The sequence below is a fragment of the Micrasema longulum genome, unplaced genomic scaffold (genome assembly GCF_059751315.1).
Source record: "Micrasema longulum isolate JH-2025_06_02 unplaced genomic scaffold, ASM5975131v1 h1tg000707l, whole genome shotgun sequence".
Classification (NCBI taxonomy): domain Eukaryota; kingdom Metazoa; phylum Arthropoda; class Insecta; order Trichoptera; family Brachycentridae; genus Micrasema; species Micrasema longulum.
Genome location: NW_028277903.1, coordinates 630,808 through 644,803, shown reverse-complemented (window position 1 = coordinate 644,803; position 13,996 = coordinate 630,808).

Sequence of the window (13,996 nt, the reverse complement as noted above, 5' to 3'; positions counted from 1 at the left end):
AATAATACAGTCAGATGAATCTCTTCGATACAATAAAGGTTTCAGCTCTTCAACTTCACTAAAATCAACAAATGGAAGAGTTGAAGAAATATGGATGTTCAAACAAAGGAGAAATGGTGAATGTTACGCAGTGTGTAAAGTGGCCAGCCAATGACAGGTCATAAGCCCTGTAAATGCCTAGACTTCCATATTCCCTTATTTAAGGTATTCTCCATCCCTGTTGTAATTTGTTAATACGTAAAAGTTTTATGTAACTAAAATATAATTACTTTTAAACCGGCAGATTACGCAATTTCAAATTTAGACTTAACTTGGATATCTGGGATCTCAATAAAGACTAAGAATTGAACTAATTTAAAAAAAAAACATTTTGAAGATAATAAATTAAACATAAAAGTGGTGGCAGCAAAATCTTAATTTTTTATTTTTGAAAAGAAATACAAGCATTTTAAATCACATAAATTTTTGTGACATTTTCCTTTATTTCTACGTAAAATTATGCCTTCGGTTATACATTTTAAAAAATATGAAATATTTAAAACTTTTTTTTAGAATTGTATTTTTTTTTTAAAGGGGAAAATTCTGGTTGTAATATTCAATTTACAACAACATCTTATTACCGTTTATATGACCTTCATACCTGCCTTTATTGATGGCGCTAAACAGTGTCAACGCCACTATCTTTAATGCGAAAGGTATTGAAACAATTTAGCTGTCATTTCAGTATTAGCTGACTATTATAATTCCCATTTACCGAATAATTAAAAAAAATATATATACATGGAACAAAATTTAAAAAAAAAATCTTCTGCACAATTCACTTATGTCGCTTACGTTGTTCTGCCGATTATGGCTCGATATCTCTTCTGTGTGTCAATTGTTGAATCTGTGCAGCGTGATGGCTGGCTTGCTTGTAATCAAATTAAAATAATTTTCATTTAATAAAGTCTCGCCTTTCAAAAATTTTGGCTTGCCGAACATCCCTTTTCTCTGGCATACATTATTAATGAAACCTCTATGCTTCTTGCTTTCTTGTTTGCCTCCAAATCTCATTACTCGTTTACCATCGCGACACAAGTATTATATTTATTAACGTTCTGCCTACATCCCGCTTTGAACAAGCTCCATCAATTTTCCAACCCCAATGATGACATTATCATACGCTGCATAACTAATTGGCTGATATTATTTTTCATTGTACCCTTTCATAGCCTCTGGCCCAGTGCGAATTTAACTCTTTGACGATGCGATGTTTTTCTTCTTTAGTTCTTGTGTGGCTGTGATGTCACACTAGTCTACATAAGATAAAAGACTCGATTTATCTATTTTATTTTTTTTAATAATAAGGTTATATTTTTTGTAATCTTCAGCTTTAAACCAGTCGGTACAAAAATGACCTGTCATTAGCTGGTTTGGTTTAACCAGGATGTGATTGACCCATTCACCTTCACACATGCTGTGCTATCCTTGCACAGTGACGCAATAGCCCTTGTCAGGTTACCATTCACTCTATACTCCGATAAAATTTCTCTCTGTCAACTCTATCAAACCTTTTGCAGATCGACAAATGCGCAGAAAAGTTTCTGGTGTTCAGCCAGAAATTTTTCTGTCATATCCCGCAGAGCAAATATAACAACAATAAACCATTACGCCGTTTCCCCGTAAGGGTAGGCAGAGAGGATAGAACGCCATATCACTCTATATTTGCATACAGATCTCGCTTCTTCTACATTCATACATCTTCTCATGCACGCGCGCCGATTATTCCGACTTTTGACATGTCCATCTTCAAGTATTTGTTCGATTTGGTCATGACATGTCTTTCTCGGTCTACCTCTATTTCTGCATCCATCGACATTCGCATTGTTAATATTCTTAGCCGTTCTTTCGCTGTCCATTCGTTCTACATGTCCAAACCAGCGAAGAGTTCCTTTCTTGATTTTGTCGATATTGCTTTTCTCAGCCTTACATAAGGTACGGATCTCTACATTTGTGCATCTATCGTACATAGTTTTACCACACATTCGCCTGAGAAATCGTATTTCGACAGCATTCAGCCTACTTTCATCCATGTTTTTCCAAGTCCATACTTCACTCCCATACATCAGGGTCGGGACCAGTACTCCGTTGTGAACTGCTATATTATCCATTTTCATTCATAAATCCGCTTTGTATATCCCACACTCTGTCTTAGGCACTTTCCTTACTCTCTCAATCAGTATTCTGCCTTGGGTTTTGCATGTTAGTTTAATTGGTGTACTGACGAAGAGACGTATACGTCTCGAAACCGGTAGGCATAGAAAAGTCGGTTATTTACAAATACTTAATAACATTAAGTCATTTGACTCGATTTCGCATTTTTTGGCGACACCGTCCTTAAGGCTGTAGTCTGGTAAAACGCGCGCAAAATTAGGAAATCATACAATTTTACTATTTTAAAACGAATGTTTTTTTTAATCGCGCAATAATAAAAAAACATAAATTAGATAAAAACAATAATTTTTAAAGGTAATTCTATTCAAAAATATGTAACTGAAATACCATTACTTTTAAACCGGCAGATTACGCCATTTCAAATTTAGACTTAACTTATCTTCGATCAGATCTTGCTTTACAACATTGTAAATAATCTAATTAAATAGTGGAACAGAAAAATTTCTTTCAAGAAACATTTTCAAGAAACTTTGCTGTACAATTTAATGCTCTAATTTTAACCGCGCGCAAGAAATCCTTTTTTATATCCAATTTTTCGTGGGGCTGAAGTTCTTCATTCAAGTCGCTTGCACAGTAAACAAAGCTATACTATTCTCATTTCAAGGGTGGTTGATTCCGCGTTACCACGGGGCTCGCTAATGCGCTAAACATCTGCCCTCATTCTACACAGGGGTTGGCCGAGTGCATACAGCGTGCGTGTGTGATGCCAATCATTATATTGAGCAGGTTCGATTCCAAACCACTGCGCGATTGTGTTCATTCAATAGAATTGAGGGGCTTTTGGGTAATCTGTTTCTCAGAGTTTAGCAGCTGCTTGTCGAAAATAAAAACAAACAAACATTAGTTGTAATTGGCTGGTATTTAGGGTAGAAAATTAAATGAAAATACCAATGACGTAAAACGAGGAAGTTCAGCCCTACGGAAAATTGGATATAAAAAATGTATTCTTACGCGCGATAAAAAATAGAGCGTTTTATTGTGAGGCGAAGTTTCTAGAAAATGTTTTTTTTTTTTTTAAAAAAAGAATTAAACAATGTTTTGAGTATCTCCAAATGCTTGCAAACTGGCTGGATTTTCTCCCTAGGAAGTTGTTCATATTTAAATTTGTTGCAACAGAGAGGGAAAACATTTTTGAGAAGGAAATATGGGAGTCTAGGCATTTACAGGGCTTATGATCTGTCATTGGCTGGTTTAAGTGGCCACTTTACACACTGTGTAAAATTTAGGTTTCAGCTCTTTTCCTTCACAAAAGTCAACAGATGGAAGAGTTGAGGAAATAAGGATGTTCAAACATAGGCAGAATGGTGAATGTTACACAGTGTGTAAAGTGGCCACTTAAACCAGCCAATAACAAATCATAAGCCCTGTAAAAGCCTAGACTCCCATATTCCCTTCTCAAAAATGTTTTCCCTCTCTGTTGCAACAAATTAAAAAACGAATTACTTTGCATAGCGTCACCAGTTCTTCCGAATCAACCAATGATAAGAGAGTTGTGATCGATTTTCGGTTTACGGTAGGTCAACTGACCAATCAGCAGAACTCATCGGAAATAAAGAGAAGAGAACTTGAGACGTCACACGCGAAGTAATTTCAAAAATATAAAACTTTAAAAAATCATAGCGCTGATAATACGATACAGATAAATAAAAAAAAATAGCTCTACAAAAAATGTGCAATATAGTTATTAAAAAAAGTTTCTAAACAATTTTTTTAGTTTGTTCAAATTTTGGTAGACAAAAACTGGATTCAATTCCCTAAGAGGCTGTTAATATTAACATATTACAACAGAGATATAGAAAACATTTGAAAAAAGAGAAATCAGAATAATATACACACAGTGTAACATTCACCATTCTGCCAACATTTGAACATCTACACCGCAAGACAAATAAATTTACGAGTTCTCAAAAAAAACTAAAATTGACATATAATGAATTATTCTTGATATTTAATTAGTTTTTTTTATATTGTTTGACATATGTGATGACTACTCGTTATTTCAAGGTTAAAATAAAAAATCTTACTCATGAATTGTACTTAGAAATTGCCATTATATATCAGGTATCAGATTACCCGAACCTTAGAGACCCATAACGGTTCATTTATGGTCGAGTGTTTGTGATGGAATAATAAAAGACATGTTATTTTTTAATTCATATTTAAGAAGTAGGTTCTTATCGCTTTATTTTAAATTAAAGTATTTTACATTTAAACATATTTATAACATTTAAAAATATTTAGTACTTAGTGAATTCACCTTTATTTTTTATAACATGTAAAATTCTATTATTTAGAGAAGCGTAAAGCGAATCTAAAATTTCTGATGTTATTTCTTCTTCCCAAACTTGAATTAAGTTTTTTTTTAATTCCTCAATGTTTTTTGATTTTTTTTTCCCGACTTTTTTTTTCATAATCGCCCATAAATTTTCTATCGGGTTCAAATCAGGGCTATTCCCGGGCCACGTCAACGATTTTAAGCCAATTTTCTCCTTGAATTCATTGATCTATAAAAAAACAATAAATTATTTATCATGTGGTCACAAAATGCATTTAAAAATTTATATATTTGTACTCACAGTGCGGGCTCTATGGCACGGCGCAGAATCGTCCTGAAAAATTGGGTCCGCGGTATACTGCGTAATGTCCTCGATTGTTGGAATAATATGTTTTTTTAACACTTTTTTGTACTGAATGGCATTCATCGTACCCTGTACAAAATTTAGAGGTCCTAAACCGTATGCTGTCATGCACCCCCAAATCATCACGTAGGGTGAATGTTTAACGGTTCGAGTGACGCACGACGGATGATATCTTTCCCCACGTTTTCGTCGAACTATCTTTCTGCCGTCTGGACCAAAAAGGTTGAATTTTGATTCATCAGAGAAAACAACATTTTGCCAATCCTCCAAGGTCCAATTCTGGTGCTCTTTCGCCCAATCCAGTCTAGCCTTCTTCATTTTGTCCGTGAGTAATGGTTTCTTTGCGGGACTCCGTGCTTGGAAACCATGCTCCAACAGCCGCCTGGACACTGTTTTTACTGAAAATGTTGATGTGCTGGTAGACTGCACCTCTGCGTGTATTTCAGGTGCCGTTAAAAATCGATCGCGCATAACAATTTTTTTTATTAAGCGATCATCTCAGGCAGATGTCACGCGCCCCCGTCCGCTTCCTTTTTTCCGTTCTATGGATCCAGTTTCTTGGATTTTTTTAAATAAAAACCTCACTGCACCTTCTGAATACCCAACTCGACGAGATATTTCACAATTAGATATGTTTTCTTGCGACAATGTGATTATTTTGGATTTTATCGCAATCGACATTTGCTTGCACTTTCCATGATTGTTGTGTTATGTTCACTCAAACGCGGGTAAAACAAGACTGTTGAGACATTTTAAAATGTAAATATTGTAGAAAGGTGACACATAGTGTCCTTAATTTATTAAACAAAAGAAAGAGGTATCGATAAAGGATTTCTTAGAAAAAGGGTTCAGTAAAGTCAAGGGGCGCGGTAGCAGGTAAACTCGTAATTTTTTTTGTCTTGCGGTGTATATTCCTTCAATTCTTCCATCTGATGATGTTTGTGAAGTTAAAGAGCTGAAAGCTTAATTGATTAGGGTGAGATTAATCTGTTCGAATTATATTACCCACATACTAGGCAACGCCTCAAAATATATTTTAATTTTTCATACTATTTAAATGATATCCTGTTGGTTTTATATTTGCAACAACTATGGTGAAGGTGTATGGTGGGTTTTGCATGTGGGTTTAATTGGTGTCCTGACAAAAAGACGGGTACGTCTCGAAACCGGTAGACATAGAAAAGTCGGTAAGTGGTTGTACACAAATATTTAATGACATTTAGTAAAAAAAACATAAAAAAATTGATTTGAATGAATTGAAAATCCAGAAGCGTCGCATTTAAAAAATATTTCTGAAATCTTTTTGATAGTTATAATTATTAATGTAATTTATATAGATGGTGTAAAGTACTGTGTTTTTTGTTTCTTATACAATTATGTTTTCTCACTATTTCGGATGTATTAACTATGTATGATATTATGTATTGTCAAAAAAAATATTTTTTTATGTACGGTCCCAAATGAGAATATAATATGTACTTTTTGTATTATATGTTTTACTAATAATAAAAATATATATATGTATATTGTAAATATTTTTTTTTTTTAAAACTGTGAGTGCATATACACGCTTCACGTCTAATGATGGCTTGGTTGTACCAAAAGTATGTAATAAATATGGAAATAGAACTCTCAAATATTTGGTACCTAGAATTTTTAAATTATTACCAAAAGAACATAAATTTAACTCACATTGTAACAAGAGCAAAATAAGAGAGTGGCTACTCGATCAAGAGTTGATATATGAATAGTAGCTTAGGTGTAAATATTTTAATTTTTCATATATTTTCTTGTATTTAAAAAATAAATTTATATTTTATTATTTGTGTAAACATGTTTATTCTGATCTTTCCGGCTGTTAATTTTTATCTGTTATTCATTGTTTTTATAAATGTAAATAATATTATTAAGTCAGTATAAATATAATCTTCACCAACATGCTACAAAAAGTGGCTTGGTGGGGTTTTAGTTTTAGTAAAAATATAACAAGTGAAATTTTTTTTTAATTGTAAAAATGTATAATTATGCTATTAAATAAAAAAAATATATACATATATATCTTCTCTATTTAGGCAAGGATTCATTACAGCATTTTTATCCGTCTTTTCACCGCTCTTCTATCACTGTCTGCTCCTTTTTCTTCTCCTTAATCAGCTCTCCATTACCGGAACCCCTAAGCCTATTAGCGCCGGGGTGGCAGGCCCAAGGTAGGCACTCCGCCGTCTACGTGTTCGTATTGACTTGTGATCGAGCACGCGTCGGCCACCTTACAATCCGACCCAATTAAGCTTCCTTTCCTTCGCTTCCATTTTATCTATATCACTATGTAAAATAAATTATCTAGTGTTTTGATAGTGGCCGACGCGTCGAAAACACTCGCAAAGGCATAGAATTCCAATATACCAAAAGGCGCTTAGAACCTAGTTTACGTACATCGCACTGTGTCCAAAAGTTTACAAGACATCCCGCTTGTGCGCATGCGTGAAGTGGCCGCGCAATGTAGCCAGACCGCGAACAATACAGGGTGTTCTTCAAACCCTGTCACATCCGAAACCACGATGATCAGTATGGGCAAGAAGACATATTAGCATATTTTATTTATTACTTTAATTTTACAATACGCCCAACGGGCATTTACAAAAAATATACAGGGAAGTACAAACATAGTAAGTAATAATTTAAAAGATAAACAACGCTTTTTTGTATACATGTAGAAACAGTAAAAAGCATTCTGCCATGCAAAATAAAAAGTAAAACTTTACATAGTAAAAAAAAAAAAAAATATATGGATATAAGAAAAGTAATTGAATTAAAAAGCAAATTGTAAATAGCTTGTGAAAAATTTAAACAAAAAAAAATATAAAAAAACATATACTTATCCGTATTAAAAAAATGGTAATAACAAATTATTGTAAAAATATTTGATACATCAATTTCAGAAAAAGATAATAATAAATAATAATACACATCAAAAACAGAGAAAAAATTGTATGAAAAAGAAAGTTTTATTTCGACATTAATTATAATATTGGAGTTTATAATCGCTTTAAAGTAGCTTCTTTTTATCACAGAAGCCTTTTTAAAATATAAATGATTTTTTTTTATTGAAGCAAGGAACGCGGATTAAATTTTCTGGGTCATTCGTTGGATTCGATCATATGACGTCAGGGGTGAAATTCTGAACCACTCTCGCGGCACGAGAAAACAGTTTTTCTCGGGTATTTTGTATGTAAATACACGAGAAAATACGGCCGCAAGAGCGTTTGGAATACCAGCCTAGAGATGACAAGTCGGTTGGCACACCGAGGTAGATAAAGACAGTACAGAAGTTAAGTATATTGTCTCGGTGTGTACCGATGAAGGTAGCCTTTGTTTTGCCCCAGGTTGTAAAAACGTACTTAGCTCAGTGGGTTCGTTGGAAGGGAAATTTTAAGTCAAAGGTGATACGCTTGGCTTAAGTATCTCGCGAAGATCGCTGCCGGCGGATTAGCATAAAACAAATATGTAATATCAACTACCCTAAACACAATATAATAATGAACTTATTACGCAACGATGAACATGCAAAGGAACAAAATAAAAATATCGAAACGGGGTTGCCGGGAGGCGGCACCAGTTTTAACGCTCGATCAATAAAAGAAAAGCTTCTGTCTGGACTCGTAGGAAACCATATTATTATGAATTTCACCGACGCGGGTTACCTCAGTCCAGTGACGACACATTATTTTATTATAAAAAGTAGACATGAATAAATAACCAATTGATAGCACTTTATCTAGTCTACTGATTTTAACATAATTTAATTATATTTTTTTATCATCCTAATTGATGTCTCTTAGACGAATGTGTGGGAAATCAATGTATGACAGGGTTCCGAATTATGAAATCAGGCGAGAGTGTAAATCTGAGTCAAGTATAATTGATAAGATTAAGATAGGGTCTCTGAGATGGTTTGGTCACGTAGAACGAATGGACGACGAAAGAATGGTAAAACAAGTATATATGGCGAAAATGAACGGTGACGTGAGACGAGGACGACCAAGGAAGACGTGGCATGATCAGATTAACAAAAATCTTAAGTCTGGTCATGTCAAAAGCAGACAGAACCGAAGGGCATGTATGACAAGATGTATGAATGTGGAGGAAGCTAGAAATGTATGCCAGGATAGACGTGTGTGGAGGTAGTAGCAGTAGTAATGTGTACATAGTGGTGAAAGCATTTGTCAAATGAAATCTCATCAGTGTTGCGACAATTTTATTTGTAAGTTGACGATATTACTGCCAAACTGCAATTTCTTCAACCAAGCAGTAAAATAAATGGTGATATATTTATTTTTAGTTTTAATACGTACGTGAAAAAAATAAATAAATACTGAAATGGAAATATCAATAAACATATGTTCACAAATAAATTCATTCTATATGAGGAAAGAGGAAATAAAAGGAGAAAAGAAAGGAGTGTGTAAGTAAATATAAGAGGGAGACGGAAATCTTTAAGGAAGATACAGAAAATGTTTTTTCCGACGGGATTTTATCAAAGTTCTTGTAAAACATTTTTGATAGTGGATGAGATATGATTCCACGGGTGAAACGCATACAATTAATAAAAACTAATAAATACGTAGCATGTGATAACAAAACAAATAGTTTTACTTAAATTACAAATTCAAAATTTTCAATTAAATTGATTTATCTATAGAATCTCTTTGTAAAGCGCCATTACGAAAATGTCGCGTATAAGTTATCCATAATTATAATTCCTCATATTACATTTTTGTCATCATTATAATTCAAAAACCGTTTCCTTGGTGCATTATGAACAAAACATCCATGTTAATCAAAAATATCAAAAAAGTTAGGTAAAAAAAAAAACCGGCAAAAAAACTCATAGAGCTAAAATTTTGTCAGTTATTTCACTTCACCTGCAATTTTTTTTATTTATTTATTTATGCTTTTACATTGTTTGTATTCATTTTTTATACATAATAATGTTCCGTTACTGGGGCCGTCCCGCAGTGGGCTCAATTATTACATATGACAAAATATAAATTATATTCAAATGGGAAAAAGTATTTTGTAAAATGTATTGATTGTATACAGGTAAAAAATACATATACAGATCAAATTTATTTTATCGCTACATTTATTTATTTTTTTATTTTCTTTTATTTGGGAAACATACAGTACAGTAACAAAGTTTTATATTTTACACAGTTAGACTTAACTCTAATAGACCAGTGAAGTTTCCATATTATAAAATAATTATATGTAAGGTTATTAATGAAAGTACAAAAAAAAGAAGTGTAAGTAAAATAACTTATAAGTGACTTTTTCAAGATTTTTGATGTTTTGTTTTTCATGACGAAAATCCGAAAGGCCGTAACCGGGAAAGCGCCCAGACCCGCCGAACGAAGACTACCGAATAATTTTTAATATTCAATTTGGAAAATAACATTCGCCTCGCGGCGGAACACACAAGGGTGGGGTGGCGCTAGGAAAGCGAGAGTGGGGGGTGGACGGGCTCTCTCAAAGGATCCCCGGAGGGCGGCGGCGATATGTGAAAAATATTAAAGGAAAACAAACATAACGAAAATGGAATAAGAAAGAGAGAAGGTGAAACCGCGGAACTGGGGGTGGAACGCCCCGAGCCGGTCGCGGGTAGGGTAACCATTTCAAAATTAAAGTTTGCCCGTTCAGGGTGCCTAAAATACCGGCCTTGGGAAAAACCAGAAAAAAAGAGCAAACAATTTAAGTGAAGTTTATTATTTTGATTACAATAATAATTATTTTTTGGATGACGAGATTTTTTCGACAGATCTGTATTTTCTAGTATGCAAAATTGAATTGAATGATGCAAGAATACAAAAATGCATGTCTCGGAGCAATGCCGGCCGCACGCCCGTCTGAACCTTAAAATGCCTGTCAAATGCGTAAACGGATGTCCCGACTATTCTCCAACAAATATCTCTTAATGTTCCTTCTCGTAGACTCAGAAATAACGAAATAATTAAATCCTGTTCTCTTGGTCATCATAAAACTAATTATGGTTTCTATGCGCCTCCACCCAGAATGATTATATATGTAAATGAAAATTAAGATCTCAACTATTTTGATTGTAAATTGAGTTTTTTTACAAATAGACTGAAAAAATATTCCCAATAAATTGACTGTATATTTGGAGAATTAACCTGGATTCCATAATGCCTGTCTAATGTATTAACTTGTCTTTGCTTTTCTTTGTTGTATTCCTTCTATTATTTGTTTATGTTTTATTATTGTTTTTCGTTATATGATTTGTTTGAATAGTTTGTTTGAATTTGTTGTTTGGATGTGCGAAAAATGCGTACTTGACTTTCTTCAATATTTGACCTTGAAAAGGTTTGATAAAGATTGTAAGAATAAATATTTTGTTATTTTTAATCAATTTAAAAACCTATTACAACAGAGATGAAGAACATTTAAGAGAAGGTAATATATAAGTCTAGGCATCTACAGGGCTTATGACCTGTGCTGATAAATTACCTGGTCCATGAAGAAGTATAGAAATTTAAAAAATAATATTTTCAGGCGTTGCCTAGTATGTAGGTGAAATAATTCAATTAGATGAATCTCACCCGCATAAATAAAGGTTTCAGCTATTTAACTTCACAAACATCAACAGATGAAAGAATTGAAGGAATATAGATGTTCAAATATAGGCAGAATGGTGAATGTTACACAGTGTGTAAAGTGGCCACTTAAATTATTGACAGGTCATAAGCCCTGTAGATGCCTAGACTTATATATTACCTTCTTTTAAATGTTCTTCATCTCTGTTGTAATATGTTAATATAAACAGCTCTCCAGAGAGTTGAATCTAGTCCTTGTCTACAAAAATTCGGACAAACTCAAAATATTGTTAATTAAAAAACCCTTAGGGATTAATACATTCATTTAACAAAGGAAAGGAATTTAAAGTTTTAAGAGTGGAGGATACCTACGGAAAGTGTTGTGTGCTCCGGGTGCATAAGGAGAGCCTCCCATCGGACCGTATTACGGGAAGGCTAAGAACAGGATGCCTCGCTCTACAGAGAATTAAAACTACCACGGCCAAACATCATTATACTTACATAGGACGGAAGCTTTTTAATAATTCACCACAAAATCTACGTCAAGCAATAAATTACAGAAAATTTGAGGATAAACTAATGAAAAGCTTCCTGACATAATAAACACTAACCGTATTTTGAAAATAAATATGTATGTTTAATATGTGCCTGTGTATTTCAAGTTATAAATTTTGTGTTTTTATTTATTGTATTATTTTGTTTTGCATTTTTGTTTATTTTTCTATTATTTTGTAAACTTGTCAAAGACAAGAGTCATACTCTTTTTTGGTAAATTTAACCTTAACTCTCCTGTCTGATGGTAAAACGATGCATCTAAAGTTGCATAGTTTTGCCGCAATACGGCTCAAAATATTCTACTATCTAAGATTTTTCATATAGTTACTAAGATTATTTTATATAAAGCTTCCTAGCCAATTGGCAACTTGGTGTAACTATGGAAAAGTTCTGATTTGATTGCCATAAAACATTTTAAAAGCGATTATCTCAGTTCGACCTTTTTTTGAGATGCATCGTTTTGCCATAAGACAGAAGAACTGTTCCATTTTTTTATTGTATGTATTGTTTTTTAGCTAAAAAAGATTTTTCGATCAATTAAAAAAAACTAATTTGTTATTAATTCATAAAAAAATCACATGCGTCGTTGTTCTACGATTATGACTACATGGTGACCCTATTCGCGAGAGCTTTTCCGCAAAGCACAAAGCGGTCTAATTAAATAACACGATTTCTATAATGTTGGCATTGCAGTACTGTGAACACGACATGGCTTTATTTTTGTGCAATAAAAATGGCGAACTTGATCGAATCGCTTAACAGGTACCGGACATATATTATTTATTTATTTATTATACATACGGCCTAATCCAATAACAAAAGTTTTATGAAGAAACATATGTACGTTACAACGGGAGTAAAAAAATATTCTCACATCTCACAACATCTTCGAGATTTGCACTGGTTAAAAAGCCCAGAGAGAATAAAATACAAGCTGTGCTGGACAGTATCCAAATCCCTCCATGAAATGGCTCCAAGATACCTATCGGACCTTTGTATAAGGGAATTTTTTTAATATTTTTAAATTTTATTTATTAAAGAAGGTAAAAACATGTACAGAAAAATATAAAAGGAAAAATAATGAAATCCACTAAACCGTTTTACCGGCTTGTCAGCAGGTTTCTTATTTTTCCTTTACAAAGAGAAACGTTAGAGAAATAATATAAATTTAAAAACTAATATAAATATTTTTAAGAACTAAAATCATACCTAATTTTCTCACAAAATTTATTTATAAAAATTAAAATAGATGACATTAATACAATACAAAAACTAGTCGAAATCCGGCGCTACCCAAACACTAGATTTGAAGATCGTGCTTTTGCCGTTGCCGGCCCCTCTGCCGGAACCAATTGACTTCAAACTTACAAGTTATCGACAGTCCCAGTCAGTTCAGGTCCCAACTAAAAACTCACACCTCTAGATTACCATTCCCTTAATTTTAAATCAGAAAATATATGTCACTTTAGCTTAGTTATAATGTAATTATACAACTGTAAAGCGCCTGTTAGGTGATTTTTCACAAAAATGGCGCTTTATAAATTAGCCAATTATTATTATTATGTATATACGTGTGCAAGAATGGTTATTAATGCTTACAAGTGCTTTATTTATTTAGTTTCTAATTGCTTACTTCTAGGCATGAACATTTGAATTCCACTCGTCCATGCGCTTTGTAGCTGCACGATGATTGGTTATCTAGCTTTCATATATCAATTTCATATTAAAATTATTTGTTATTATTAACTTTTTAAAATCATTCTTATATTGTTGAAATTCCATTTGTCGATGCGTTTTGAAGCTGCAAGACTTTTTGTGATGTTAGCTATCATATTATTTTTATTATATTATGTAAATGTTATCAACTATCAAATATCTAAATTTAGTAAATGGGGTCTAGAATTTCAACCGTCCATTTACTCAGTAGCTGCAAGATTTGTTAATAACTTTTATTTCGTTTTTAAATATCACTTAAACTCT